Raw genomic sequence first — 9486 nt, 5'->3', positions numbered from 1 at the left:
CTTGACGTACTCCTTTTCCTATTTGGAACCAGTCTGTTGTTCCATGTCCAGTTCTAACTGTTGCTTCCTGACCTGCATACACATTTCTCAAGAGGCAGGTCAGGTGGTCTGGTATTCCCATCTCTTTCAGAATTTTCCAGTTTATTGTGATCCACATAGTCCACATAATCAATAAAGCAGAAATAGATGTTTTTCTGGAACTCTCTTCTTTTTTCGATGATCCAGCAGATGTTGGCAATTTGATCTCTGGTTCCTCTGCCTTTTCTAAAACCAGCTTGAACATCAGCAAGTTCACGGTTCACATATTGCTGAAGCCTGGCTTGGAGAATTTTGAGCATCACTCTACTAGCATGTGAGATGAGTGCAATTGTGTGGTAGTTTGAGCATTCTTTGGCATTGCCTGTCTTTGGGATTGGAATGAAAATGGACCTTTTCCAGTCCTGTGGCCACTGCTGAGTTTTCCAAATTTGCTGGCATATTGAGTGCAGCACTTTCACAGAGTCATCTTTCAGGATTTAAAATAGCTCAACTGGTATTCCATCACCTCCACTAGCTTAGTTCGTAGTGATGCTTCCTAAGGCCCAATTGACTTCACATTCCAGGATGTCTGGCTATAGGTGAGTGTGAGTGATCACACCATCATGATTATCTGGGTCGTGAAGATCTTTTTTGTACAGTTCTTCTGTGTATTCTTGCCACCTCTTAATATCTTCTGCTTCTGTTAGGTCCCTACCATTTCTGTCCTTTATTGTGCCCATCTTTACATGAAATGTTCCCCTGGTGTCTCTAATTTCCTTGAAGAGATCTCTAGTCTTTCCCATCTGTTGTTTTCCTCTATTTCTTTGCATTGATTGCTGAGGAAGGCTTTCTTATCTCTCCTTGCTATTCTTTGGAACTCTGCATGCAAATGGGTATATCTTCCCTTGTCTCCTTTGCTTTTTGCTTCCCTTCTTTTCACAGCTATTTGTAAGGCCTCCTCAGATACCTGTTTTGCTTTTTTGCATTTCTTTTTCTTGGGGATGCTCTTGATTCCTGTCTCCTGTACAATGTCACAAACCTCCATCCATAGTTCCTCAGGCATTCTGTCTATCAGATCTAGTCCCTTAAATCTATTTCTGACTTCCATTGTATTTGATTTAGGGATAAGGGATTTGATTTAGGTCATACCTGAATGGTCTAGTGGTTTTCTCCACTTTCTTCAATTTCATTCTGAATTTGGCGATAAGGAGTTCATGATCCAAGCCACAGTCAGATACCAGTCTTGTTTTTGCTGACTGTATAGAGCTTCTCCATCTTTGGCTGCAAAGAATATATCAATCTGATTTCAGTGTTGACCATCTGGTGACGTCCATGTGTAGAGTCTTCTCCTGTGTTGTTGGAAAAGGGTGTTTGCTATGAACAGTGTGTTCTCTTGGCAGAACTCTTAGCCTTTGCCGGCTTCATTCTGTACTCCAAGGCCAAATCTGCCTGTTACTCCAGGAGTTTCTTGACTTCCTACTTTTGCATTCCAGTCCCCTATAATGAAAAGGACATCTTTTTGGGGTGTTGGTTCTAAAAGGTCTTGTAGGTCTTCGTAGAACCGTTCAACTTCAGCTTCTTCCATGTTACTGGTCGGTGCATAGTCTTGGATTACCATGATACTGAATGGTTTGCCTTGGAAACGAATAGAGATCATTCTGTCGTTTTTGAGATCGCATCCAAGTACTGCATTCCGGACTCTCTTGTTGACTATGATGGCTACTGTTTCTTCTAAGGGATTCCTGCCCACAGTAGTAGATATAATGGTCATCTGAGTTAAATTCACCCATTTCGGTCCATCTTAGTTCACCGATTCCTAGAATGTCGATGTTTACTCTTGTCATCTCCTATTTGACCACTTCCAATTTGCCTTGATTCATGGACCTAACACTCCAGGTTCCTATGCAGTAATGCTTTTTACAGCATCGAGCCCTGCTTCCATCACCAGTCCCATTCACAACTGGGTGTTGTTTTTGCTTTGGCTCCATCCCTTCATTCTTTCTGGAGAAAGAATGTACACTGCAGACATGCCATAAATGATTGTATCCTGAAGAAAATATGTCCCTTCTGTTTCATATCATTTTTCACGTTTGCAGCAGAGCCTGTAATTCTGTCAGACACAAAGTTCCAGAGAAGGAGAAAGATCTAGAAAATTCTTAGTATAACAGCAACTATGACAAGAATGCTGATGACAGAAAGATTTTCCTACTCTCCTAGCAGTTCCCAGGCTGTAAAAGTTGTTCTGAATTTGCTTTGGTTGGTCACTTGGCTCTCTGCTTCTTGTGTATCTTCACATGGCTTTATTTTGCCTGACATTATCCCCTCCTTGCCCTAAGATCAACTTTCTCCACCCCATTTCTTTTTACTTCTCTCCCTCAAGCAACATAAAATGATGAAAATTTAATGTATCTCTCTATATAATGCTCCTGAATTTAAATAGTAGAGCATACCATTTTATACAACTTATTTTTTTTTCAAAACTACAAATTAAATTGTTTTCTACTTCCATATGATTGACTTGATTTTTTTCTGTGGGTCAGCTGTTTCCTCATGAAAATAAAGGGCACCTACCACATTTGAAAGCCATGCTGTCAAACTTGGAAGTACCTAGCTATGAGAGGCTATTAAATTTTTTACGTTAGTTATTAAAGATCTTGTGTTGTTTTTTTTTTTTAATGTAAGCATTTATCACTACTAACTTCTCTCGTAGAACTGCTTTTGCTGCATCTCATACATTTTGGGATGCTGTATTTCCACCTTACCATAATAAAGAAAATAATCAGGCATAATAATTTTTTCTTTTCCATGGAGTTTCCCAGGCAAAGATAGTACAGTGGGTTGCCATTTCCTTCTCCAGAGGCTATTTAATTTTATTACAACTAATTACAATAAAAGTTAAGTTCATCAGTTACATCAGCCATATTTCAAGTGATCAGCAGCCACAATGGCTGGTGGTTACCATATTGAACAGCACAGATATGGAAGTTTTCCTTCATCACAGAAGTTCTTTGAATACTACTGTTTCAAAGAGCAGAATAAAATGGAGAACAAAGAACCAGATATATTAATTGTTAAGCTTGACCATGTCACAGCAACTCACGATAACAAAGTAGTAGAGTCCAACTTAAATCCTTTTTGTACAGAAGGTGGAGTAGTTGCCATCTTTCATTTCCCACTGAAGTAAAATTTCATTATAAGGTAAAAATAAGGTTAAAAAAAAGCCACACACCACACAGTTTGGCAATTACAAGGCAATCAAAATACAACAGGTGTTTTTTTTGTAGGCTGTAGAACTATTAATGAGCACATTCCAGACACAAATTACGTTTGCCTTTATGACTTAAATAAGGCCTAACATAGTACTGAACACAATTTATCATTTGACCAAATTTTTTCTAACATGACTTCCTATTGAGGCTGTAAAGTTTTAATAAAAATTTTTTAGTTTGTAAAAAGTCATTATTTGTTCTGTGAATTTAGGTAACCAACAAGCCCCTGTAATTGTTGAAGAAGTACCTCCCTGTACAACCCACATCTCTTGACACTCTCTCACTCACACACACACACACACACACACACACACACACACACACACACAAAATGCAGCCAGTTTAAAAAGAAGGATCCTCTTAAGTGTCACAGTAAGTATCTGGCTCATAATAGGACTCTGATAAATGTTTCCTGAATGTCAGATGAAATTTTCATTGCTTTCAGAATGCTGAATGAGGATGCATCTTTTTGTGTGAGTCAATTATATTTAAGTCTTTTCCACTGACATTAGGTAAAAAACAAAGTACACAGCAGAAATGCAATTCTAAAGTAATGTTCATAGAGTTCATGTAACTATGGAAAGTGGTCATTTTTGGATAGTAGAATTACGGTTCACTTATCTTGTGAGACTTTTTGTACTCCAGACTTGTTACAATGAACATCTTTTATGCAAAAAGAGAAAAAAGTTATAACTTACAGTTTCCATAGCTCTAGATACTAGATTTACAAATAAGAATTATTTTAGCAATTGACAAGTAATCTGGTAATGGACAACGTTTTTTAAATGAGATCACCAAAGGGCCATCGATGAGAGAAAACAGCACTGAAATTACTGGCAAGAATTTTACAGTACTGAATATTTGAAAATTCCCTTTAAGTTGGGCCAATATACTTGTTTTTCGTTTGAAAGGCAATTGCAGCATTTGTTTTCAACAAAATTGCTTTAGCTGACTCTCTTGAGTATACTAACAAATAACTCACAAGTACGATTGCAGACATAATACTTAAAATCTTTTATATAAGCCAATGAGATATCAGATTTTAAAATGGGATGCAATTTTTAAAATGTGATACACCTGGAAAAGATTTTAAGTTGGTGAGATTCAAACAGGCTACATATATACCTTTCATTATCTATCAACACTGTTGAGAAAAGGTGACGTTGGAAAGCTTGTATGTCATGGATATGAATTCTGTTACTTACTAAGCTTATTACTCCAGTCCTCAGAGAGGCCAAGCATTTATAAAATGTTCATGCTTACAATGGCTATCTGTTTCATGTGTGTTATACTTCCTAGTGTGGACTTCAAGTTTTCATGTCACTATGATTAACCATTTTAATAACCTAGGCACTATACTTTGAATGGAAGCATTCAATGGAGAAAATTGAGAAGTATGTCTATTAAACTTTATGGCCACTAGATTATACTAGTGTTTAACTTAATTCTTTCTAAAGTTCAGATCCCATTACAAATGAAAGCTATCCACCGACTAGGAAAGTAAAAAATGCCTACCAGGACATATCAGTTTAATGAAGTTTAGTTTACCTTTAAACATTGTTCTCAAATCGTAACCTATGCTATTCAAATTTACAAAGTAAAACCTATATTTAAAACGTGTTTTTCTTACACGCCCACAGTACCTATTACATAATATACAATCAATAAACACGTACTGGATTTATGAAAGTCAATTTACCCAACTGGCCCACCAGTCACAATAACTAAATGTAGAATGAAGTTATCTACCCTTTCAGCTTCATACATTTTAAAAAATTAAAATTATTTTATTTCTAAAAATGATGACTCTAAGACATATTAAAATATTCCAAATTTTTAAACACAAACACACACAGGCGTTGAAGAGCATATGGATTAACGAGAAGATTTATGCCATGCTCATGGGATATAAATTATTGCAATGACTTTGAAAAATTTGACATTCTTAAAAAAACTAAACATTCACAAAAACTAACATCCAATAATTACAACCCTAGAGCAGTGGTTCTCGAAAGTGAGTTCTCTAAACCAACAGCGTTAGGATCATTAAGGGGTAGATTAAAAATTAAACTCCTAGCCTTAACTCAGACCCTGGGAATTTACAGCTCTGGGGGTGGTGTGTGCTCTGTGGCCCAGTGTTCGACTCTGTGCAACCCATGATTATAACCTACCAGGCTCTTCTGTCCATGGAACTTTCCAGGCAGGAATACTGGAGTGGGTTGCCATTTCCTCACTCCAGATGATCTTCCCAACCCAGGGATGGAACCTGCATCTCGAGTCTCCTATATTAGCAGGCGGATTGTTTACCGCTGAGCCACCTGGGAAGCCCCTGGGGGTGGGCCTAGCAATAGTTGATCAGTTTCTCCAGGTGATTCCAATGCATGCTCAAGTGTGCAAACCATTCCCCTAGAAAGACACTTGCACATGCGCACCAGGCTATGCCACACTATTCAGGACTATCAACTTCATAGCAAAGTATAAAGAAAATAAACACCCCAACTGTCCATTGACAGGAGAATGGGTAAATTGTGATAGTATTTGTATATAATTTGCATAATTATTATAAAGGAGTGAAAATGACTAAACTATCACTATGTGGAACAATATGGATGAATTCTTAGAAATGTATTCAATGGAGAACGCAAATCCAGAAAGCAAGTTTCTTATTATTTTGATTTCAATATGCGTAAGCTTTACATAGATTTTTCATCTTTCTTCAACTTAATACAACAAATTCAACTCTGGATACTTACTAACAACATATTTCTGACTTAATTCTAAAGCCAGATTTAAACAGGTCTTGGGCCAAGATTGTAAACATCGGCACAGAATTAAGATCTATTTCACATCCCACTATGGCTGCAGTGCCTGGCATGGTGCTTCATATGACAGTACTCAGTCACTGCTGATTTAATTTAATCAATGAATAAGGTATACAAAAAGCCTGGTTGAATATTCTGAAGAAAGAAAAAGCAACTTAAGTCCACAACGCTCAGAAACATGGAACTGACATCAGGTAGCTAAGAAGCCACTCACTGCATTCTCATTTCAAATTCCTTGATGCCAACTGTTACAGAGAATATTAAGAGAACGGGAATTCCGAGGCATGTGGAGAAAGGATGAAAAGATTCAAACCTGACTCTGGTAGCAACTTAAAAAAATGAAAATTTAAAGAGTCCAATTTTTTAGAAATATGGCCTTCAAGTTCTTTTGACTAGGCACCCATCCATGAAACACTTGGGGGGATATACTCAAATATCCACGTATTCATTTACTTCCCGGTGGCTCAGAGGTTAAACTAATTTACAAAGTATACACCACTGGCAGGGAAAACATAATTTCCCAAATGAGAAAAGGACTTTTAATGACTTAAGACAATGAGTCAACCAGTAAAAATCCCTTAAATATATATCATTAAATTTAGTGAACTCCTGCCAAATATAAGATTGACTTTAAACATTAAAAGAAAAAAAAGTCTAAAGTGATTTTTGTGTGCTGGAAAATATTTTTAAATGTCTTGCTAATTGGGATGATCTCATCCGATTATCATTGGCTACTATTTCAAAGAACAATAAACATTTAGGGAGCAGCCAACCAGTTGACGCACTCAATGACTAAAAGCACCTGTGTCCTTCAAGATTGGCCAAATCAAGTCTTGATGTAATTTTGTATCTTTAAGTAAAAACAAAAAAAAACTTAAAAGGTGTAGTATTTCTTCTTAAATTACTGGATCCTCTTGCACGCCCTGTGAGGTAGACAACCTTACTTGGGAAAGCATCACTTTAATGAAGGCACAACTTACCCCTCCCCACAACCTGTCTTCAACATCAAAACATTCAGTATACTTCCGTTTACTCAATATACAAAGTCAAAAGTCGTGGTGAGCATATGTTGTCCTCTACAATGACTAAAGGAGATCAGCCCTGGGTGTTCTTTGGAAGGAATGATGCTAAAGCTGAAACTACAGTACTTTGGCCACCTCATGCGAAGAGTTGACTCATTGGAAAAGACTGATGCTGGGAGGGATTGGGGGCAGGAGGAAAAGGGGACGACAGAGGATGAGATGGCTGGATGGCATCACCGACTCGATGGACATGAGTTTGAGTGGACTCCAGGAGATGGTGATGGACAGGGAGGCCTGGCGTGCTGTGATTCATGGGGTTGCAAAGAGTCGGACATGACTGAGCGACTGAACTGAACTGAAATGACAGTGACTAAAAAATGCAGAGTTGGATACAACTTTGCGACTGAACAACAATCTGCAGTGACTCTGCCTTCCCAACCCCAAGCTTCACCACCCAGTGTTGGCAATTGCTCAACAAGCTTTAAAGGAGGGAAACTTATGTGAAAAAAAAAAACAGGCATTACTCTTAGGGCCGGATAACAAAAACAGAAGCTAGGTAAGTATGGAGATAATGAAAGTGACACAGATATTCCAACTGGTGGACAAGAGACCAAACTGTTTATCTTGCAGTAGTGCTCTGTTTCAGTTTCATGAAAATCATGTCAAGATCATGCCAACCCCGGCTAAGTACAGTCACTTCATCTATACAAAAATGCAGGCTGTTATGTATTATTCTGCTCTCTTTGGTCAAATAAGAGTAATTTTTTAAAATCAGTATTTTTTTTTTTAATCAGTTTAAGGGGAGGGGAGGAAACACTGAAAACTTTGGCACAGAATATGTTTTTCAGTTAAGCAGTAAAGATTATCACATGTCTTTTTAATTTTTTTTTGTTGATTCGCACTGCCTGTGGGATCTTAGTTCCCTGATCAAGGATTGAACCTGCACCCTCGGCTGTGAAAGCATGGAATCCTAACCACTGGACCACCAGGGAAGCCCCTGACTTAACTTTCAATATTGAATCATATTAGCCTTTTCCAATATGAGTTTTTATAATGTTTGTAATTAACTATTTGAGAAGTTTTTTCCAATTTCCGAGATTCTCTAGCAAAATATTTAAGTAAACTAATATTTAAATCCAAAAAGCTAACCTAGTCAAAAGTACATTTAAAAAAAAAAAAAAAAGCCACCTTAATAAAAATATGGCAAGACTAAGCCAGCCAATTTTTGACAAGAATAAAACTCAGTAGTTTCAGGAGAAGTAGTTAAAAATTTATGGCTGGGTCTAAACATCTTGTCTTCCATGAAATAACATAGCAGAGACGTTGAAGAAAAGGGTCAGTCACAGGCCTGTTTTCAAGAACATACTACAATTTTAACTTTGGATATACTAAATATTTCTTTCAGTAACAACATAGGTTTTGGGTTATGAGTAGTAGTTATCAACAGACAAACCAGGTACAGAAAAAGTTAATAGTCAGAAATAAAGTGAATGTTGTGAAGAATTTATGAAAACTCAATTACTTGAATTTATGCTACTTCTCTTTTAATGAATATTAAATCTCTAAAAACCAGAAGAACACGATAATTGCAGTCAAAAAACTACAGCGTGGTTCAAATCTTCAGAGCACTTTTACTCAAAACTGCAGAGTAGTTGGAAAGCCATTTTTTTATACCGTGGCACAACTGCGCTATTTAAAAATTTACAGTGTGTGCAAAAGATGCGGAAAACATGCTGGCAGATAAGACAGGGAGCCCAATCTTCAACTCCGACTCTGTTGCTTAGTAATTTCTAGATGTCATTTAGCCACACCATAAATGTCTGCCTTGAACGGTCAAATTTTCCAAAGACGCCGAACAACTTTCATGGGTGGGGCAAGGGGCTGAGAAGGAACAGGATACATTTTGGCTTGCTCCAGCGATGGAAAAATATTCAGCACCACACCCTCAACAAAGGCCTAACACAGCAAAGAGTAATGTCCAATCCATCCACTTCGGTCTATTGTCCCAGTCCTCTAAGAAACTAAAATAGTACGAAATATTAATAAAGCGAGTACAGAAGTTTTGGCGGCGGTGGTGCTGTGGGATCCTAAAAGGTGGGGGGGGGGGGGGGGGCCATCTAGAAAATGTCACTATTATTTCATCCCTCTATACGACTTAGGCTGAGAGAACGTTTTACTTAGCCACGGATAGAAAGTTTTAATTGTTTTCACCTGATCACCCTTAAATGCTTTAGTTGTTAACCAACACTTTCTGGAGCGGACCATTACTCAGCACGAAGGTGGGAACCAGCGCCTTCTGCAGCCACGGGCGGGGGGCAGCGGGGTCTTGGCGGAGGTGGGAAGCGGAATTTGAGC

General features: G+C 37.9%; 1 protein-coding gene across 2 annotated transcripts in view; it reads right to left on the bottom strand.

Annotated features, from left to right (window-relative positions):
* The window catches only part of KCTD9 (potassium channel tetramerization domain containing 9), an 81394-nt gene that overhangs the window by 71271 nt on the left and 637 nt on the right, over positions 1–9486 (bottom strand). The gene's annotated exons all lie outside the window — the stretch shown is intronic.

This window comes from Bison bison, unplaced genomic scaffold (genome assembly GCF_000754665.1).
Source record: "Bison bison bison isolate TAMUID 2011002044 unplaced genomic scaffold, Bison_UMD1.0 scf7180017864141, whole genome shotgun sequence".
Classification (NCBI taxonomy): Eukaryota; Metazoa; Chordata; class Mammalia; order Artiodactyla; family Bovidae; genus Bison; species Bison bison.
Note: the sequence above shows the minus strand (reverse complement) of the source record. Positions and strands in the feature narration are given on the sequence as shown.